Source organism: Phoca vitulina, unplaced genomic scaffold (genome assembly GCF_004348235.1).
Source record: "Phoca vitulina isolate PV1807 unplaced genomic scaffold, GSC_HSeal_1.0 scaffold34, whole genome shotgun sequence".
Lineage (NCBI taxonomy): Eukaryota > Metazoa > Chordata > Mammalia > Carnivora > Phocidae > Phoca > Phoca vitulina.
The window spans coordinates 1,738,803-1,762,090 of NW_022589737.1; the positions used below are offsets into that span (position 1 = coordinate 1,738,803).

At 39.3% G+C, this 23,288-nt stretch overlaps 1 protein-coding gene across 2 annotated transcripts in view; it reads right to left on the reverse strand.

The window, feature by feature from the left end:
• The window catches only part of CDON (cell adhesion associated, oncogene regulated), a 96,603-nt gene extending 73,315 nt beyond the window's left edge, over window positions 1–23,288 (reverse strand). The window contains exon 1 of one of the 2 annotated variants that reach the window (XM_032426145.1): window positions 19,785–20,278. The gene's annotated coding sequence lies outside the window, so the exon portion shown is untranslated. Of the gene's footprint in view, window positions 1–19,784; window positions 20,279–23,120 lie in introns of those variants that run through there. The other variant, XM_032426143.1, reaches the window with a different exon arrangement.

Sequence of the window (23,288 nt, forward strand, 5' to 3'; positions counted from 1 at the left end):
TCATACGCATCTCCCTTTTTTTTTTTAATTTAAATTCAATTAGCCAACATAGAGGACATCATTGGTTTCAGATGGAGAGTTCAGTAATTCATTGGTTGCGTGTAACACCCAGCTTAGGGTAACCGGACCCATTCCTTAACCGTTGACTCCTCCGGGATCACTCGAGCCTTTGATCCGCATGGGGCCTCAAAAAACTGAGAATAGTAACTGCCACACACCTTTCAGTGATTTCACCGGAGGAGTGGGTAGGGGCGGGAGGAGGGTGAGGAAAAGCAGCCGAGTGCCATCATGAGTCCAGTTGCAACAAAGACACCATCTGATCGTCAGCGCATTAACCTACGGGGGTGATTCTCCTTCGTTCAGAAATGAAAGAATGCCTTAAAGCAGTCAGTCATATGCAACTGACAAGGACGCATGCATGCCCCGACCGGCCAAGGAGCTGGGAGGCAGTGGGAGCAACATATAAATCTTCTAAATGTAGGGCTGTAGGACATCAAACAGCCAGGTCCCCATCAGGAACGCGTAGCAGTCTCTCCTCAACCAGAACTCAGACCCCTCTCCACATGAAACGCAGCTCTTCAGAGGGCCCATTGGATGAGCACGTAACGATCGCACCCTCACTCAGAGCAACTCCTTAAAAACTGTGGACACCTCCAGGCCTCACCACCCTCCCCCCATCCCGTCCCCCGAGTCTCCATCGAGTCAGCCAAGCATACACACTGATCCTGCTGCTGCAGAAGCATTTCCTTTTACTGTGGACCGTCAGAAGGAGAGGAAGAAAATGGAAGTGACTTGCAGTTATGGCACCAAAAAGGCCAAATGAGCAAAGAGATAATCAACTCCACATGAGCCACTTGGGCTCCAACACAATGAAAAGGGCCTAGGACTGACCCCAGGAAAGGTCACTGGGGTCAGAGATCACCAGCAGAAAAAGGCAACAGTGAGGGGCTGGAGGAGGCAGCGTGGTCCTAATTACACACCAAAAGAGAAGGGGTCTAGGCGCCTGGGTGGCTCAGTCGTTAAGCGTCTGCCTTCGGCTCAGGTCATGATCCCTGGGTCCTGGGATCGAGCCCCGCGTCGGGCTCCCTGCTCCGCGGGAAGCCTGCTTCTCCCTTTCCCACTCCCCCTGCTTGTGTTCCCTCTCTCGCTGTGTCTCTCTCTGTCAAATAAATAAATAAAATCTTTAAAAAAAAAAGAGAAGGGGTCTAAGTGCGCGGTTAGGTTCTATTCACAATATTTGTGTGTTTAAAAAAAAAAAAAAAAAGTCAAGTGTTCCTGTTCCACTGTCTTTCAAAGAGACTATTTCTTCCTGCTTCTAGAACACAGGAAACCAAAAATCATGGAGATAAGATAATTCTGGCATCCACCGTGAGCTGTACGGGCACATTACGAATATTTTTAAAACACAGCTGCGGACGAACAGCGAAATTCTACAAAGTGACTTGGCAGAGAATATTAAAAAGACAAAATACAGCAAGTTTCAAGAGGATTACTTTGTAGGCACCGAAGAGTCAGCAGTCAGCACTTGCTGATCAACACTCAGTAGATTTTTCAAGGTCGCCACTGGCATTGGCGTCATGGGGGGGGCGGGGGCGCGGAAATAACAGGGTTTTGGTAACCATGAAACAAAAGCTAGGTAAGAGCAAAAGTTTTTAAGTTTGCTAAGAACTAGTTAAACTTGAACAGACTGATCTTATAAAGATCCAGACAGACATTTGGCTAACTTTTTTTTTTTTTTTTGATGAAGGATGAGGAGGAAAATGAAAACATTTGAAAAGGGGCTCTAGATAAGTGTTAGGTAATAAATTCAATATAGTTGTTATTACATCCAGAGCATTGCTGAGACCTTACCAAATGAAACAAATTTCTCCCTGGATGTTCCAAAAGACTCACCCTCCTGGGGTTCAGTTTAGATTTCATTTTAATAACAAGGAAATAAAACCTCAAGGAGAAACTCATTTTCATGAAATGGATTCTAATGTATACAGTCAAACATTTAGGAAAAAGCAAAATGAGAAAAAATGAGAAACTAAGAAAACTATCTGTGCTGTAAATAAACTTGAATCGATGCCGGCTGAGCACAGGAACTTCCATCACGGTGACTTTTATATTCTGCTACCTGCTGAGCTGGAAGCTTCCTAGCGACCTGGGATGCAGTGACCCTGGTTTCCAAGGACTTCATTCCACTTTTAACCATGGCTGCAAAATCATTGAAGGAGTCATGATTTCTTAGGTGTCCCTGCTTGGTTCAACTGGTGATGGGAGTTAGGTAGGACACAGCTTCATCTCAGCTGTCCTAGTGCCATGGAAGAGTGGCCGCGCCTTTATCATGGGACGCTTCAAGCACATTCATAAATGGACATACAAGTCCATCACAGATTACTATGTAGTCAGTACCTAATCACCTCAAATGGACTGTTAAGTCTCTAGATATGTAAAAATACACACTGGCCTGCAGGAAGAAAACCTACAACCCAGAACACTTTGTTAGGCAGTTAGACTCAAAGAAATGATCAAGATACAATGCCCCGATGAACTAGAGAATAGAAAAATCAATTAAGATCACGGTATCTTTGCAAACACAGCACAATATCACAGGTCATTTGAATCCAACTGGGAGAGCTGAAGAAGCGGCTTTGGCATCAGGTCCAGCCTGTCTCCCAGAAATGAAGCAAAGCCTGCAGGAACGACTCCGCTATGCTGCGTATGTAGCAAACAACAGTGGGACTGCTTTTTGACATTACGTGAGGCAACAGTAAACAGGATGGTCAAGACCATTCAAGGACACAATGACACACAGGACACACGCACACACACACACACACACACGCACACACACACTAGATACACTACTGGGGAAAACACAAGGGCAGACTGGCCCAACTTGGAAGACACAAAAACTTATTCCGCTGATAACTCCTCTGTGCATAACTTCTCTGAAAATCCTTTATTTTCACTATGAATGTATAAACCAGGTATAAAAATCATTCTTATTATGTTATGATTACAACTGATTTTTAACACCACAGTGGCTTTTTTTAAGATTTTTAAAATTTATTTATTTGAAAGAGAGAGAGAGAGAACACAAGCAGGGGTGAAAGGAGATGCAGACTCCCCTCTGAGCAGGGAGCCCAATGTGGGGCTCGATCCCAGGACCCTGAGATCATGACCTGAGCCGAAGGCAGACGCTTAACCGACTGAGCCACCCAGGCGCCCCAACACTACAGTGTCTTAACTCCAACATTATCAACCAATTTATTCATTAATGGCTATTTCCCAACAAATTAAGAACACCAAGAATTTTCTTACAGTGCTATAACCAGTAAAGATAATTCTCAAAGAGCTCCAAATTTCTTGGCACAGTAACAGCAATGTGCGATTGAATACACAGCTTACAGACTCTGACTTAGATATATAAGTTCTGGCATATTTCTTAAAATTTTTTAGATTACACTATACTCAACGTTTCCTATGTATACAACACTAGTCATACCTTCCATCTGTAGAATACATTTTGTATGTTGCTACATCTATATACCCTCATAGCCGGACTCTTCTTGGAAAGACCTGTCATCACTGGCTTCTATGAACAACACGAGGAGGTTTGTGTCTTGTTTTGTTTTGTTTTTTTGGTGAGATTTACAGGAGCATTACAGCTTCATTCTTTATATAATGACATAATTAATGTGGGTCTTGGAATTTTAAGAGTGCTGTGGGGTGGGGCGCCTGGGTGGCTCAGTCAGTTAAGTGTCTGCCTTCAGCTCAGATCATGATCCCAGGGTCCTGAGATTGAGTCCCACATCGGGCTCCCTGCTCAGTGGGGAGCCTGCTTCTCCTTCTCCCTCTGCTGCTCCCCCTGCTCGTGCTCTCTCCCTCTCTCTCCCTGTCAAATAAATAAATAAAATCTCTGGGGAAAAAAAAAAAAGAGTGCTGTGGGTTGTATCCTTAGCTTAATATTCTAAAATTTCATTAGACCCACTTCCTAAGCCAGATTGTGAGTGCAGTTGGAATCTGCAGCCTAAAAACACAAAAAAGCAGTTTCCCATTCATTTACACAAAGAAAATGTACTGTGTACTTATATTTAAGGTAACTGGGGGAAAAAAGAAGGGCGGGGGGTGATAAAGTAGAATAAGACAATAGAGACACCATGATCTCATTTCCTAAGTCTCTGACATCTTTAACTCTTGGATTATGTATAAACAAGAGCATTTAAAACTATTTTTGAGGCATAAAAAAGTTTCAAAAAGTGGCAGGAGCCCTCATTTTAAAAATAGATTTTTTTTAAATGTTATAAAATGTTTAAATATATTTTAATAATTAAATATATGTTAAATATATTTTTAAAAAATAAGTTAGTGACCTAAATGGATATATTTCTTTTTCTTAGAGAATGTCAGTCAGGTAGAACATTTACTAATTTAGTGTGGCTTAGGTTCTGTCTCTAAGGGAGGAAAAAAAACTCCATAATTTTTTCCAGCTTTATGACAAACATTTTATAAGTGCTGTGTTTAGGTGGAAAAAAAAAAAAAAAAAACACGTAAAAGCTCAGGTGCACCTCTTACACAAGTTTTGCCTCATCTTTGGCAAACTCCAAAAAGGACTGTACCTAATGAAAGAGGGAATGGCGGGAAAATCCAGCAAAGGCATCCAAAATCAACACAATTTCAGCTCTCAAAATTAAGTCAAAAGCATATAGTTCACTTCAGTTTGCAAACAGAAAAGAGAGTATTTGTGTTAACTCAAAAAAAAAGCCAAGTTGAAAAGAAAAAAAAAAAGTCAGAGACTAGTTTACGATTTCATTGTAAAAACTTGGAGAGGTGGCCCCTTTACTTTATATCCAAGTTAAAACAAAAAACAAAACAAAACAAAACAAAAAACTGGAGAAATTACCCTAGCAAACTTTCTTGCATTGTGAAAGCGTCATCCACCATTTTACAGTCAAATTATCTCTAAGGTACTCATAGGACCCCGAAAATACGGTTAGAAAGACAGGTAAAAGACATGAGCAACGTGCAAAACAATGGAAAAGATAGGTCTTCTCCTGAAAACTCAGTATTTATCTTTAAAAAAGGAACCACTGCCTATGAAGAAAATGGCATTACCAAGCTAAAAACTTGGTTATCAAGCTTTCCAAGAATTTACATTTAAAACCTTTCATAATGCTACATAATCATCTCCTTTTTCTCTTCCTAGCTTCCCTGCCAACCTAAGTAAGTATACCTTAAGAGTAAAGGCCCAGATGGCAGGTGTGGGTGTTCCAAAACATCAGATATTATTTTGTTTATTTGAATTACATTCTCTGCTTGAACAGCCTCAGGGCGCACATAAAACATACTACTAATTAAAATAACCAACAGCAGTACTAATAAAACATCTAAAAAGCAGCCTTTATATGGAGAGACTTTTTAGGTGCTTGCCTCCTGACCTCAGCACATGGAACAATGAAGGTGCACTTAACACTAAGCGAGGCATTTCCATTTCTGCTGCAGAAGGATCAAAAGCCAACTTAAGGCTGTGGCAAGGAAGAGAACCCTTCTTGATAAGGATGCATCATCAACACTTGGGCATAAATCTCACAGATGGAGAAAGAGCTAGCATGAGAAACCACGAAGAAGCCATATCCCAGGATGGACAACTGCATACTGAGAATTTGCTAGATTTAATCTATAGCAGCGGTTCCCAGACATCTGGATGTCAATAAGCAGGAATACTGAAAAATAAAGCAAAGCACCTGCATGTCCCGCGTAAGCTTGCCAACAATTTGCCAAGTAAGAATACTTAAAAAAAAAAAAAAAAAAAAAAAAAAAAAGGTCATCTGCTGTCACTGTCTCTTTAGATCAGAACAAATAGGCAAAACACTTTCAGAATAAATTTGGCTTTAGGAAGCAACTGCCGCATGTCTTTTGGTCGGCTGTTCCTCATTTTACTCCAAATATAAAATCTTCATTATAAACTATGCTGCTTTGAAGATCAATGTTGAGAAACAACTAATGAATAGACCTAAGTTTTCACTGTCTTAAATCAGTATGTTTAATATTATATAAGATACATATTACATATTATACATTTGGATACATATTATATGCATATATTATACATTATCATGTGTCATATATTATACACAATTAGATAATTATATGTTAAAATATATTATACATATGTATCATAACAGCTCAATACATTCGGTTTCAAAATAGGCTAAATCATGCACCCCCTAATGGACCATTAAACACAGACATCCTGTAGCTTTTCATCGTAAATTGTCAACCAACAAATGTCCCTAAAGCAACATTTTTAATCTTCTGGGTATTGACAGGTTTCTGCCACTCAAAGATACCCAACTGGTCCCAGACTGCCATCCCTACTCTTCAGTAGTAACACTCCCCTCCAACATAGGCCAGACTTGTAGACCTTGCTGGGAAATTGGTATTTCAGAGGCAGGAAACTGACACACACCCATACATTCAACTAAAAAAATTCCCATGACTCTCTCCACACACCACTCTAAAACTTCATGCTTTAAAACTTTTTTCCTCCTTCAGGAATGGGTGTGATTTTCATTTTAGTCTGACTTCCCCTGGGTCAAAATTACAGCCAAGGAGGAGTCCTTGAAGAGAAAGTGCAGAATCTGGGTTCATCTGACTCTTCATACGGTGGGAAAAAAAGAACAAGACCAGATATTTACCGGTCACATAAATGCAAAAAAATCCCACCAGACCTGGATTAACCACTAGTTTGTCAGTTCCATGAAGGAAACGAACCATGTCTATTTTGTTCACCACTATCTACCCAACACCTGGCAAGTTTCTTGCATGAAATGAGTGCTGAATAAATGTTGATAAAGGAATAAATGTACATTGAGAGAAACCCAGCAATGTTCCCTGGGAATTACGAAGTTATTAATGTAATATGCTAATGTATGTATGTAATATGCTTAAAAACATTTCCAGTAAGCCAAAAGAGATAATATGAGAATGGTCTCTCATTACTAAGCAGCAGTTTAAGAGAATCAATACTAATGGACTATGACCTGTTTACTGAGTTTATTTGGTTTTCCATGGAAGTAAACTCCCATATTTACTTATGTTTTATTTGTAAATTTTTAAATCAATAACTAATAGCTTTGTGCTATATAATTTAATAGGTACTTAAGCCAAATGACTAACAAAGTGCATGACCCAGCATTACCAAAAAGCTACAGGCAAAAAAGAAGAGTTTAAATAACAGATGTTATCAAAAAGTCCTTTTAAACCTGAATAGAAAAGGACACTATATACAACACCAAAATCGCTCTTACTTGGCTCACACACAGAAATGACCCAGTAGGGGGTCTGCAAAGCATTCATCATGATCTTGAAAGTTCTAAAGGCATAGGACCAACAGTGGGTAAATGGAAGTCTCTGCTTTTAGGATTGTTATAAGGATTTGTAGCTAACACAATAGACTCTTCATAGACTTATGACAGAGATTGGCATTACAGACTAAAATATCAGGGTTTTTATTGTACATAGTCATGTTTCCCGCAATGTAATGTGAATTTTTGTAAGGTCAAAATCATGTAAATAAAATCCTACCACATAAAGCATTATTAAATTTAAAAGACAACTCTCGAGGAATTTCAAATATACTTAAAGAGTATTGGCCAAGTTAACTGGGTCACACCACAAATAGTTTTATAAATGTCCTTAAAACTATCAAGGGCAACCCTCTTGGGTCCCCTCCCTCCTTGGGAGCTTTGTGCTATCATTCTGCTGTCGCTCAATAAACCTTGCTTTGCTGCCCCCCCCCCCAAAAAACTATCAAGTCAATCTGTCCCACCTCTTAGTAATACTTTTTAAAAGTTCTGAATTTGCTTGCACTACTGGGCATTTACCCCAAAGATACAAATGTAGGGATCTGAAGGGGTACGTGCACCCCGATGTTTATAGCAGCAATGTCCACAATAGCCAAACTGTGGAAAGAGCCAAGATGTCCATCGACAGATGAATGGATAAAGAAGATGTGGTATATATATACAATGGAATATTATGCAGCCATCAAAAGGAATGAGATCTTGCCATTTGCAACGACGTGGATAGAACTGGAGGGTGTTATGCTGAGCGAAATAAGTCAATCAGAGAAAGACATATATCATATGACCTCACTGATACGAGGAATTCTTAATCTCAGGAAACAAACAAAACAAACAAAAAAGAGGGTTGCTGGAGTGGGGGGTGGGGTGGGAGGGATGGGGTGGCTGGGTGATAGACATTGGGGAGGGAATGTGCTATGGTGAGTGCTGTGAATTGTGCAAGACTGTTGAATCACAGATCTGTACCTCTGAAACAAATAATGCAATATATGTTAAGAAAAAAAGAAGAAGAAGAAGAAGATAGTAGGAGGGGAAGAATGAAGGGGGGGAAATCGGAGGGGGAGATGCCATGAGAGACGATGGACTCTGAAAAACAAACTGAGGGTTCTAGATGGGAGGGGCTGGGAGGATGGGTTAGCCTGGTGATGGGTATTAAAGAGGGCACGTTCTGCATGGAGCACTGGGTGTTATGCACAAACAATGAATCATGGAACACTACATCAAAAACTAACGATGTAATGTATGGTGATTAACATAACAATAAAAAGTAAAAAAAAAGAAGAAGAAAAGCAGATGTGAATTACCTTCTAGCTCATGGCAGCATAAGTGTGACAAACTTGAAAAGCATGCAACGTAGCAAACAGCCTTATACAACATCATGAAACCACTTATTACAAAGATCGCATATTACTCTGGTTCAACAACAGTAAGTATTAATACATCCATACATTTCATTCCATGGGTTTGAAAGTTCCCAGTACTATACATAACAGTGCACTTTCAAAGTGATTGTCCACAAAATATTGGGCCAGTAAAAACAAGGTCATTATTAAAAAAAGAAAAATAATATTAATTGTGCTTCAAATCAAAAGAGCCAAATCAAATAGGCAAGTGAAATATAAAATAAGCATAAGAATCTTTCTACTATTAAACAATACTGATAATCTAAAAAAATTTTTAAGGATTTTAAATGTTTGTTATATTGGTTTTGTGGTTATATATTTATTTTGTAAATTTTAGTTTTCTAAGAATTTTGCATCTAGTTTATTTTGTATATACTTAAGAGATTAGTAATAAAAATAATTTAATCAACATTAGTTTACAAGAATTTTTCCCTTTGAAAAAGTCATACATTATCCAAGTTTGAGCCCTAACCCCTATCAGAATAGCAACTCTCACCCTCCAGGAGCACCTACCACACACTGATCACAGGGTCTGAACACTAAATGACAGAGCCCAAGAGCCTGATGAGCTTTCATTCATTCCCGTTATACAGGTGAAGAAACTAAAGCACAGGGAGGTTATGTCATGAGACTACAGGGGAGTCTGGCTTTCACACCAGGTACTCACTCTCTTGAGCTTACCCTCATCTAAACCCTTACGATACAATGCCTGAAAATTCCCAGGTTAAGAAAATTCCATTTACAGAAAACTAATTCACTCTCAATTCAGCTGTTTCATTAATCTGGAAATTGCACATGCTAAGTTTACTTAAAACAAGGTGTAGGGGTGGGGGAGGTGTCTGGCAGTCCAATCCTGACTAGGCAGCCTATGAATGACAAGACCGTATGTAGAATCTTGGTTTAAAGCATCTCAAGAACATTGGGCACATTCAAGTCACACTATCAATCTGTTGGGAAAAAGAAGAAAAAACGCAGCAAAGAAATGAACCACAACACTCCATGGCCCAAATATGCTATGACAATTGTCCAAACTATTTTCGTATAGTTAGAGAGCAAGGGGTTGAAAAAAATTAAAATTAAAGCCGAAAACTTTTTCAAATAACTCAATTTCATAAGAGAACAAAGAGGAAAATTCTTTATTGGTTAAAACTTCCACTAAAGAATATCAAAGAAACAGGGCACCTGGGTGGCTCAGTCGGTTAAGCGGCTGCCTTCTGCTCAGGTCATGATCCCAGGGTCCTGGGATCGAGCCCCACAAAGGGCTCCCTGCTCAGTAGGGAGTCTGCTTCTCCCTCTCCCTCTGCTGCTCCCCCTGCCTGTGCTCTCTAGCTCTCTGTGTCAAATAAATAAAAAAATCTTAAAAAAAAAAAAAAAAGAATATCAAAGAAAACTATGTTTAAAAGATGTTGAAAATATGAGGCAGGAACTCTAAATTTTCAAGAATTTAATCATGTAAAAGCCAAATTAACCTGCTGACATAAAAATATTATTTTGAAGCCATTTAATCATTACCCAAAAAACATACAAATTAATACATATTAATCACTACAGACAAAACTACATTATAGACTTGGCTTATACTTGGTAATTAGAGATCTGAACAAGTATTCATTCTTGTTCAGTTTTTCTCCTTTAAAAAAAAAAAGGCTTACAGACAAACTTCATCAATCATTAAGAGGGCCTGGTTCTGATATTATATGAGCTCTGTCAACTTTAATCAAATTGCTTGCCAGATCGTAGATAAGTAATGACTTGCTTAGGTTAAGCAAGGCCAGAGTTTTCCTTCTATAGTATATACATCTCCAGAGTGAAAATAAACAGCCTCACACCTCTTACTGGGAGCTGGTCTCTGTTGGTATTACAACTCACTCTTCACTCCAATGAAGGAGGAGGGGCAAGATTTGCCTTTAGGAATATCTATGTTTCCTTCTTTCCTTCTCAATCTGGTCATCAAAACCACTTTTAAACCATTTCATTCAATAGTTACAACTGGTTTGATTTTCACCAAAATGACACAAATTGGCTGTCACTAAACACCTTAGCATTAATATTTGTTTTAGCCAACATGATACAGTGATACAAAATGAAAGGGAAATAACAACTGACCAAAACAACATTAAAAGGCTCACTTAAAACTGCAAAGCGTGAATTCATTTTCCTACATATCCAAGAAATGAAAAACAAATTATGTCTCGATATCATCCGTCATGTTTTGGATACAGGGGTATCGTGGAACAATTGTTAAAAGAAAGAGCGTATCAATTTAGATTTTATATTCATTCCATAATCAAAGACCCAAATATAAAATGAGATTTATTTCTAAAAAGCTCCCTTTGCTATTTTGCTTACTTTACGTGGAATTGGAAAGGGCTTTCAAACTTCATTTTCAGCTGGGACATTCTATTACAGAATTTCTAAGCACCCAAGTACCTGCTCTAAAGAAATGTGCTAGAAAGCAAGGGTCTCTTTGGCTAGAAATAAAAAATAAAGTGACCTCTGTAAAGGAAAGAGTTTAAAAATCCAAGACACCAGGAAATCAATTTTACCTTAGGCAAAATTCATTTCCATTACTTCCCTTAGGTCAATAGAATGTATAACACAGAGTCTGTGGCTTAGAAATGTCAAAGAGAAAAAAAAAATAACCAATTTAGAAGTATTTTATTCTATTCCTAAGCACAGACAAGTGTGCAATTATAACCTACTTTAAGCTTAAAAAGAAAGACTACGGTTTCAAAGAACCTCTTTTCCCAACATCCAAGAGATTTTAAAGATCATCTAACTTTGACCTACATTAAAACTCTCATATCTGATACTAATGCTCAATCACATATTGTCTTCATGGTTTCCATTCTCATGAAAATTTTACTACCTCATATATTTAAGCAGAAAAGCAAACACACACCAGAACTGTAAAACACTCTGCAAAGTACAAAGGGCTGTATAAAAGTTATTTAAGAAATGATCACCATCAGAAACGGGAGAAAATTATTCTGTGTGTGGAATAAAAAGAACCACAAGACAGGAGTAGTAATTGCTGGAACGGGCCACTCCCCTGCAAGGAGCTAAGTGAGCACGGGGCAGGGGTGTGATGGTTCTGCTGACGCCCGCCTGTGCATGCAACACCAGACAGGACAGTCCTTTGCTTTCCCAGTCCTCTGGAGGCACCATTCTTGTACGTCTGCAGGGCACCCAAACAGACAAAGTGCCCCAGTCTGCAAAAGCAATACGCTAGTCCTTCATCACCATGTTCCTTACTGTTAAATTGCCCCAGTACACAGGCCGTACATTCACTCCAGGTAAATCAGACACAAAAGAAGTTAGTATTTCTCAGTGAATTAGAAGGAACTTTTACAAGTAAATGGGGACTTCGTTTGCCTACTAAATGTCAAGTGGAAGGATTTTTTGCCAGAAGACTCACATTTCCGCATGAAGGGGGAAAAAGTCTTAATTGCAGAAATGAATGAAAAACTCAAAACTGAGTTTCTCTTTCTAGTGTGTTGAAGGCCTCAGGAGTTTGTTCGATGGGTGGTGCCTGTTGACCTGATTCCATGACCAGCTGACATCTGTGATCACAACTAATTAAGGATTCTGTATCTATGTACAACTAGCTAAGAAAACACGCATCTGATCTTTGTCTTACAGGGTTAATCATTTCCTTATCTTTTCCCTGATTACCTCCTATCTCAAAGAGAGATCCCAAAATATGTGGGGTGGGATACAGCCCAGACTTAGAAGGGTCACATTTAGAAACCCACTTTGGGAGCTGGTTACAAGAACCCCAACTGACAACAGTAAGATGTATGTAGTCAAATCCCAGAGCTAAAATTTACTTGATGCCACAAAACACTGATATCAATCTCTGCACAAGCTGTATTGTATGATTAAAAACCCCACTGTGGCTGCTGGCATAGTAATAAATGTGAAATTATTTTAAGACCTAACCACTATGACAATAGCTCTTTTAAAATGCACCCTCAAACACAAAAGAAGTAACAAATAATGACAACTGTGTTTGCTAGCCTAATAGGAGACAACAGTTAACAACCCATCTTATAATGACTCAAAACTGGCTTTAGTTAGCCATGGGATTAAAAAAAAAAAAATTAGCTCTAAAATGTATGATGAAAATTATATGAAAGACCTATATAGGTCTATAGTCAAAACATGAGTATTGCAATTTCTTTTAAAAGAGAAATCCAACTAAAACACAAATCTAAAACATGATGACTAGAGCTTGGAATTAGAAATTCAGGGTAGAATTTTGATGTCTTTATTTTAATCTCAAAAAGGATTTGACCATAAAAAAAGAAAATATGCCTAACCATCAATAAATAGGAATCAAAAGATTGGATGAAGAGATCAGAACCATTCTAACTATAATATGACTTGAAAACATGTTAAGTAGAAGTATCTACTTAGAATTAGGTTTGGGGGTGCCTGGGTGGCTCAGTCGGTTAAGCATCTGCCTTCGGCTCAGGTCATGATCCCAGGGTCCTGGGATCAAGCCCCGCATGGGGCTCCCTGCTTCTCCCTGTCCCTCTGTTTCTGTGCACTCTCTCTCTCTCTCTCAAATAAATAAATCTTTAAAAAAATTAGTTTTGAAATATACTTTAACCCATCAGAACTATAGTCCTCCTTACTGTAAAACGAAACCCCTAATTCCATTTTGGATGAACATCCAAGATTTAATGGAAGAAATAAAATGAGCTTGTTTAAAAAGGTGATCACAGTAAGATGAACCCACAAGGTAAATCATGGAAAGAACACAGTAGTTAGACTTTAGTATGGTTCTACTCAAGAGTTTAATGGTCTATCGAGAACAATGAAAGTATCTTCTCAGTATTTAGTAATCTCTGGATCTACTGGACCTACTGCTCAGATGCCTGGACACCAAACTGAAATCCTGGTATATGAGCTATCATTAAATCATGGTAACGTCTGAGGCACCTGGGTGGTGTGGTCCAGTTAGTGTCCACCTCTTGGTTTTGGCTCAGGTCCTGATCTCAGGGTCCTGAGATTGAGCCCCTCGTGGGGCTCTGCACTCAGCGTGAGCCTGCTTCTCCCTCTTCCTCCCTCTCTGCCCCCCGGCCCTGCTCTCTCAAATAAATAAATCTTTAAAAAAGAATCATGGTAACATCTAAAAATCTAATTTCACAACAAGAGTGAATAGGGTAAAACAGGCAGGAGGAAACACTATGTTCAATCAAACTGAATTAACTGGTAACACGATGTTATTTTAGGGGTGATTATAAAAAGGATTAAATAGCACCTCTTCTACAAAACTTTACTGTCGCATTTGTAATCACACCCAGACATTCACCATCACGTGACGATTTTATAAGCCAATCATCAAACTTTTTCAACATATTGCAAGTGAGGTCATATCAGGCCAGATAATGAAGTTTAACTCCACTTTATGGATGAGGATTCTTCATTCCCACCCTCATGTTCTCCTAGTCACCAAACTGAAAGGAAGAGTTTAAATGACTAAAACCGAGGTGAGTGATAAACAGCATGTCCGTTTCAGCTGAAACTACCTTCACTCCCTAATTCTTATTGCCTGTTACTCACTGTGTTATTTTGTTATACACACACCCTGAGGCCAGAACCATGAAAATAAGCCAAAATAAATGGACAAGAAACATGTCTTATCCCTAGCTTATGATGCTATTTTTGTTTTTATTGGCATAAAAGAGGCTGCCAAGTTCTGATGTCACTACAGTAATTTCATGGCCTGATAAAAGTAGTATTTTATCCATTAAACATTTGTCCCCCTTGCCAAATTTACCTCCAACCAGGCAGTGTGTACAATTACTCATTGAACAGATATCAAATTATAGTAAAATAGAGAATACTAACTACTTTTATTGATACCATAAAAAGCCAATAACTGTCAGGCATTTCCCTGGCAAGAGACAGAAGCCAGAATGCACTTTTTAGTACCTATATATCCAAGAGAACACCTGCAATGCTGAGTATTTTAAAAACAGACAGGACTTGACATCAGCTCTCTAGACACCAAATGCTGCACAGAAGAAAAATACACATTTTAAATATAAAAAAATTGTTTAAAACTTCATCCATTTACAATTTTAAAAAGAAAAAAAATTTTTTACATTTTTTTAAAGTTTTATTTTATTATGTTAGTCACCATACATTACATCATTAGTTTTTGATGTAGTGTTCCATGATTCATTGTTTGTGTATAACACCCAGTGCTCCATGCAATACAAGCCCTCCTTGATATCCATCAGCGGGCTAACCCATCCCCCTAACCCCCTAAAAAGAAAAAAAAATTTAAAGAAAAAAATAAAATTGTTAAAACATCATGCATGAATTCCAATAATAATGTGACATTTAACTATTTTTTCTTTATCTAAAGCATTATCTTCATTATTTGAAGCTGTGCTTGACATGCAGAATCACTGACTTTTTTTTTTTTTTTTTGATCTCACATTCTGAATCTCCTCTCATCCTTCTCCCAAATTTTAAAAAGAATGCTGGAGGGGTAAAAGGTAGCAGTAACAGAGAAGAGATAAGAGAGACCTGCTTAGAGCCAGAGAGGGCATGGAGGCTTTATGTGTGTACATAAACACAAAGCTGTAAAAACTCAATCTACTATACTTTTCTGCTTTATAAAATAGGGAAGATACTATTTTGGTGATTCAGGATTCTACACTCCCTTCAATCATTCTAAATATCAATTATTAACATATATTTACAGATATAAGATGTGTACATGGTTGGATTAAATAACTATGGATCTCAGAAAATGTCCCAAATATAGTTCTATTGATGGGATAAGTCACTAGTATTGGCCTTTCCCCCAAAATTCAAGTATAGAAAAGTAGGGTGGAGGAGAGAAGGCAGAGAGCAAAGACGTATATTTCTTCATTTTGACTGTACATTTGTTGTAGGAGTGAAGAAATAACTGGGCCAGCGGATGGCCTCAAGGAAATTCTCAGATGTGCCCCTCCATAAAAAGGAGGCAAATACTATCCTTGTAAAGCATTATCATTTCTGACACTTACATACTTATAACATTGGAAATGTCCTTATCTTCTCTTTAAGTAAGAAAAAGAATATTTGACATTTACTTATTAGTGACAAACGAAGAATTACATTTAAAGTTAAAAGAGCCGGGGCGCCTGGGTGGCTCAGTTGGTTAAGCAACTGCCTTCGCCTCAGGTCATGATCCTGGAGTCCCGGGATCGAGTCCCGCATTGGGCTCTCTGCTCGGCAGGGAGTCTGCTTCTCCCTCTGACCCTCCTCCCTCTCATGCTCTCTGTCTCTCATTCTCTCTCTCTCAAATAAATAAATAAAATCTTTAAAAAAAAATAAAAATAAAAAATAAAGTTAAAAGAGCTGACAAGTAGAGGCAGTCCTCAACTTTAAACCTGGGTTGGTTTGAGAAAATTTATTTCTTCAATGGCTGTTTGGAAATTTGTAACACATTTTTCTCCCTCCAAAATTACATATGGATGGGTTAACGCAGAATCACTCCTTCAGAAAAGACCATTCCATGGAGTCTTAGTACTGTAAGGGGCCATTAGAGGTCACCTGGTTCAATCTCTCACCCAAGGAAGAGATCGCTTCCACAGTGTCTTCAGCAAATGTCTAGTAATAGGAGCTCATGTCCCCTCAAAAGAGCATTTTCTATCATGAGGCAGTACTATTTGTCACAGTTCTTCCTTCTTTTGAACCAAGATCTGCATCTTTTGAGTGCCCCTACAGGACAAAAGATGAATCATATATCACTATTTCAACTCTCCCCACCCCCCTGAAATCTGGGCCACTGGTGGTCTGCTTTAAGAAGAAAAGGGGACAACTTGCCTCTCTGGAGTCCAGGGGAACCCATCCCTGCACACAGCTATATGTGAAGAATGACCTCATGTCAAGGAGTACGAAATAATAAGATTTAATAAAATTACAAGAGCTGAAAAATACAATGTCTCCTGAGAGAGAAGTGGCTTATGTTCAAGCAGAACATCCAGAAAATCCTTCCTCAACATTTCCAAAAACAGAAATACAAGCGATTTACCTCAACCACAACCCCCTCCAAAATTTAAGAAACAAACAAGCAGCCTTCTAATTCAATGACATCACCTCGTATTCTTATTTCACTGTTTGGTGAAATACATTTTATTTAGCACATTAGGGAATTCCAACAACACGGACAGAAATTTTAGACACATAGGCATTGTCTGACAGCAAATAAGAAGCCAAAACCTTCTCCCTGAAGGGGGGTACAGTCCTGTTCTTCAAAATTTTTCCGTAGCATAACAACATCTTAGCTCCACTTTCTTCCATTTTGGGTGTATTTTTTTTTTTTTTTTTTTTTTTAAGAATATTGTGTTGTTCTGTTTTCTTCTAAAAGAGTATCACGCTAATGCCGGGCTAGTGGTTTCTTCTGTCATTTCTAAGTATTGATTATGGATTAAATGCTAAGCACGAAAGATATAAGCTACCTTAGGTGGTCCTTCTTCTCTGCTTTGAGGGTCTCTTCCTTCCCTTCTAAAAAGACACACACACAAGGGGCGCCTAGGTGGCTCAGTTGGTTAAGTGTTCAACTCTTCATTTCAGCTGAGGTTGTGATCTCAGGGTCTTGAGATCAAGCCCTGTGTCAGGCTCTGAGCTGGGTGTGGAGCCTGCTTAAGATTCGCTCTCCTTTCCCTCTGCCCCTCCCCCTCCCCACTCACACACACACACACTCTCTCAAAAAAATAAAAATTAAAAATAAAACAAAAAATTAAAAAATAAAACACACACACACAAAAGAACACAGTTATCAATGGATTTGCTTTATGTAATTGTGACTAAGAGTAATTATATTACCTTCACCCAATTTTATGTACAAAAATAAGGTCATGGTAATTTTTCTAAGCTAGCCACTAGGATCTGATTGTCAAATAATTTAGGGAGAGGTGCTATTTTCTTTTTTTTTCCAACAGCCACATACCCAATGTGCCAATAAAATGACTACAAATTTCAAAACACACCAAAGATGCTATAACAATTTAAAAAGCACAAATTACTACCATACACAGTAACGTAGATGAATCTCGTAGACATAATGAGCAGTGCGAGAAAGCAGATATAAAAGAGTATATACCATATGAATCCATTTTTATAAACATAGTTTGAGAACAGGCCAAACTAATGTATGGTGAGACTAGTTAGAACAGTGGTGGCAGTCCTAAATTAGTCGGGGAAGGGGCATCAAGGAGCCTTCCGAGGTGAAAGAAATATTCTAGATCCTGATCTGGGTAATAGTTACTACACATATGTGCATATATAAAACTTCATCTAGCTGTTCGCTTAGGGTACATTAACTGTACACTCATGTACATTCTTACACAATCAATTATAAAAATGCAACATTGTTTCCATGTGCCTTTTCAGTTCAACTGCAAAATTAAGAAAATGGTAGCATACTATAACTATAACAGTTGCGTGTACCCAAACCACTACTTCTGAGAATTCCTTACTAGTTAGTACTTCAAAGAAACTACTCTGGATCAAAGTAATAGACTAATGTGTACGGGAGGAGTTACTAAAAGTAACAGTAGCTAACCCTTAGAGACGTTTTAGTATATCCAAGCAATTTACTTTCATTATCCCATGGAGTCCCCACAACAGTGTTAAGAGATATTATTGTCATCCCCATTTTATAGATGAGGAAACCAAGATTTCGGTCAAGCCCCGGCTCACATTAAAAAAAAAAAAAAAAGGTGAGCCGGTCTCTAACAAGAATATGTACCTGAAAAGCAAGCTTTATGTGTCAACTTTTTCATTCTGTTTGTAGTACGGTAATCTAAAAATAAAACCAACCAGGCAGTTGTCAGCAACAGAACAGAAAGCAGAATGTATCTCAGTTCAGTCATATAACCAGGCTATTTCTTTCCCCTCTGAATTCGGATACAAGGAACTTCACCGTTCCTTCACTCTGTGATTGAAAGGCACATCGCTGGCTCTCCAGAACTGAAGTCCCTACTCACATTCCAACTGATATGTAGCAGATCAAAATGTGTTTTGGGGTAGTTTTTTTTTTTTTTATGATCTCTGGTCATCAAAATATATCACACAGCAAAAAAAAAGTCTGAACAACTGTGAACCAAGACAGGCACACTGCTGACTTTAGTCTTTACGCCAATTCATTCAAGAGTCCTTTCAAGGTGGCTGTGCTAGAGAAGGGATACCCGGGATTAAGGTGGGAAAGACTTAAATGTAGTCTCTAAAAGGCTTCTTTATTTTCCCAACACTCTGTATTGTGAGGAGAATCTGGGAGAGGACTACATGGTGGTAGGATAGAAAGCACTGTGACAGGACATGATTTTAATCAGGAACAAAATATATCAAATTAACTACCGAATAAGCTACAGCATTCTGCATCAGTTGAAAACTAGCACTGGAATTCACATGCATGTTTAACTCTTCTGGGAATATGAAAATCAATTAACGATACCATCCAAGATTCAGAACTGCTCCTCCTGGAAAAGTACACAAGCAACAAACTGGACTAATACCCCAAAAAATGTTTGTATCCAAAAATTATTTGGGGCGGCTGTGGCGGGGGGGGGGGGGGGGGGGGAGGCGGGCAGGGAAGGAAGACATACTCATGTTTCTCAAAAATTTTGCTCCAAAGATTTTACAGAATATTTTTGGTAGATATATTTTCATTTACTTGCAGCTGTTAGTGAGTCTGCAAAGCAATGCCTTAAAAGATACTAGAAATCAGAACTCTCAAAAAGACAACAGGAAAGAAACATATCCTCCATGAATTTAAATTCTGTAATAATGTAACAAGAATGCAATAAAATCATATAAAAACAAAAGAGCACACTAAAATATGCCTATCCAAATGAGCATTTCATCTCTGCAAAGCAATTGGCTTTTTTTATGGGAATAAAAGTCTGATTTTGTTCTCAGTTTAAAAAGTTATTAGAACAATACATCGGTCCTTCCAGGCAAGACCAAACTGTAACACAATTTTACATATTTATCAAAAGATCATTCAGAGAAAACTTACCAAGGCTGCAACGTGTATATGCTTGTGCTTGAGAGGGAAAGCAGAGAAGCGACTTTCTGTACTTACAGTGGCGTTCGGTTCAGTGCTAAAAACACATCCCCACACAGTCCTGCTTGGAAGAAAGTCCTGACTAGCAATCTGCCTTGGGGTTGGGCTTTTCTCTTACAAGATAAGCTGTTAAGTCATGCCTTGATTTTAGATCTGCTAACATATGGAGTCTTCTAATGTAGTCTCTCTCCACCCCCTCCCTCCACCGCCCCATCACCGCTCAGCTCCACTCCCTCTCCACACACACACATACACACATACAAAAAAGGCACTGCAGGGCAGAAATTCCTCAGGTGCTCGCTAATGGAATTCCCAGGGTCCTGGAGCCGCTTCGGGGATCAAGAGATCTCATAGCCCCTGCTGGGGTAAGGAGCTGCGAGTCTGTTCCATTTAATCAAATACAGAATGAATTTTCAGCTCTATTCACTAGCTTGTCTCCCGGGCTCTCAAAAGGCACCAGGAAGCTAGAATCACACACATGTGGCTCTTTTAGGCAAGTATAATTAGTTTGATTTTAAAAAGCCACATTAATAATATCACCTCAGGACCATTATTCAGAGGACAGATGACAATGATACTGTATGTTTTAAGCCAGACAATGGGGGAAAGAGCACAAACAACGACGAAAAACTTGAAGGTTTAAAGAAAAAAAAAAAACCAACAAACCAATTTTTCACTTAATTGTAATCCAATAGTTTTAAATTACATGAAGGATATTCCGTATACCATCTTTTAATTTTAATTGAGAAGAATCAAAGCCCTTCTCCTCAGTCTCTTAAAAATGAATTAGTGCCATATACACAACAAAAATTTATAAATGGAATGTTTATAAATAAATGGAATGCTTACATGCAATATAAAATCTTGAATAAAAACAATAAAACATTCTCTAATTCAATCAAAGTTAATAAAACTTCAGGGGGGGGGGGGAAGCACTCATCAAAGATCACCATAAAATCAAGTCCTTCAAAGCAATCTATTTAGCAACCAGACTCCAAATTCTCTTTCTAATCTAATTAGTTCCTATTAAGTAGTAAGATCATATATCTAAAGAAAGACTACCTGTGTAGACAACTCATCTGCTCTTCTGATGTGCTGTCTTTTCTATTCTTCTATATAGTACAAATGCTAATTACAAGGCCATAGCTAATGTAATTACATGTTATAAATAAGCAATTTTTCAATTAGTTATTTTTAATTTCCTATCCCAGCCTAATTTCACTAAGATACTGTTGAATTCCTGAAATCATTTCCCCAGGATATGCTTAGACACAATCACCAATTTTTGGTCTAAATTTGTGCAAAAGAAACATTCCTAGAGAAGAAAATGTTTACTTCAACTTTTATTTTGACAAACCCATAAATGAGATCATCTAGAAAGTTATGAGAGCATAAGGGCAAAGTGGAAAAGAGAAAAGCAGGAGAACTAGTCAACAAATTTTACCTGACCTCTTTAGAGCTGAGCCCCATGACAGACGTTTCTATTCCCATACAAAGCCTCCATCTCTATATATACCTTGCTGATGGGGGGGGGGGGGACGGTTCCTATCTTCAAGTGAACTTAATTCCTTTCTTGCAAAGAAGGCAAAGGGTAAGATTGATTTAGAAGCCAACCTACACAAGCTAGATCAGTATGCTCCAAGTCCTAAGGGTTCTTTGTACTTCCCTGCTTGAGAGTCAGAGCTGTTTAAGTACTTTCCACAGAAGAGGAGGTTGATGAGAACCATAGCAATCAATCAAAGCATCCCAAGTGAGTTACTACACAAACAATAGCACAGTACCTCTAGTAACTGATTTTCCTGGTTGACTAAACTATTCAAACAAAGACAGACTTCCAAATACTGTATCCGAGTTTTTGCATGAAAGTTAAACAATATACACTTGTGTGTTTTTTATAGAAATATAAATGTTTCTGCTCTACCCACTGCCAAGCACACACCCAGGGCACGTCTTTACAAAATGAAACAGGTTTTCTCCATCCTTCTCATATAACTTAAAGTATGAGGCAGTTTATTTCAACATGTGCATAACAGAAACTACAGTATTTGGTGCCTCTCTGGGTTCCTAAGAATGCTCTCTGGTTAAGCACTAATTTAAAATTTCCAGAAATTTTTTCTTTCATTTTGTCCTAAAAGTTGAACAACGCCCCCATCTTCAGCTAAAATAGACTACTTTTTAAAAATGAGCTATAAAATGTCATAGAATGCTTAGAATTACACTGAGAATAAACCCACTTGTTTTCCAGCTCCCCTCCCTACCTTTTCCTCCTTGACACTGCCCTTCAGGTACGCCAAGTGTCAGCTGGGAGTCGGAGGGCAATGATATCAGTAAGGCATGGAAACAGAACTGGCCTCTTTCATTTTTGCTGGCCACTGCCCTGAGAATGAATCTCATGTTAGCTTTTGGTTCAATTCTCTGTTTCTCAGAGTGTTTGTTTTAGGACACAGGGGCTTACTTTCTGTTAACGATGTTCCCTAAATTCTAGATCTCAATTGGAAAGCAGCCTGCCCTTAAAGCACCTGCCACCCTCTGATAGTCCTGACTAGGAAAGGCAGGCATTCTGGAGAAGAGCTCCTTTTGGAAAGCCTTCCACCTGATTTGGTGGGGTTAGGGAGAACAATGAAGGCAAGGGCGAGAGAGTCTATCTATCCTCCTCAGTGATTTATTACCGAAATCCCTAGATGTGGAGAGAAAGCAACAAAGGTCTGTAAGCTGCAGACCGAAATAAATAGCGAGCTGTAATGTGTTTAGCAAATGATAATGCAATCCACAGAAAGCTTTACAGAGAAGGAAAAATACACTCCCTGGGGCTGCGAAGTCACTGAGTCTGTGAAGGCAGAAAAAGATACGTTGTGCAGGAAATTTCTCTTGCTTCTCCCTACACATAAATCACTGTCTCGCGGGCGCTCTGCGGGATGGAGGTTGAGAGGCGAGGGACCCCGCTCCCTTGGGAAAACGTGCTGGCGCCCCTTACTCCCGGATATGCTGGATCTCACCTGCCCCAGCGGATCATGGTCAAAGAGATTTAATCGTGTTACTGACACCTCACCCCGCCTCCTCCCACGAGGTGGCTCAGAATCCCCGAGGACGCGGAACGGCGGAGCTCCCCCGCTGGGCATCCGTCAGCTGCCCTTCCCAGACCCCGCACGCACCCCGGGACCCCCACGCCCTCCCGGGCGCGCCGGCCTGCCCTCCCGCGGACCTCCCGCGCCCAAGCCGCGTGGCCCCCAAGCCCGGGGTCCCCGGACCACCCCTCCCTCCGATCCTGCGGCGGGCCCACCCCCGCACCTCTCGGCCGGGCAGACTCAGTCCCCGGACCTCCTGAGCGGCAGCCGGCTCCGAAAGCCACCCCCAGGTCATCCCCCGCGCGCTGGCGGCGGCTACGGAGGCGGCGGCTGCGATCCGAACGGGCCCCTCCATGCACCGAGCAGGGCAGCAGGAGGGCGCGGCGCCTCG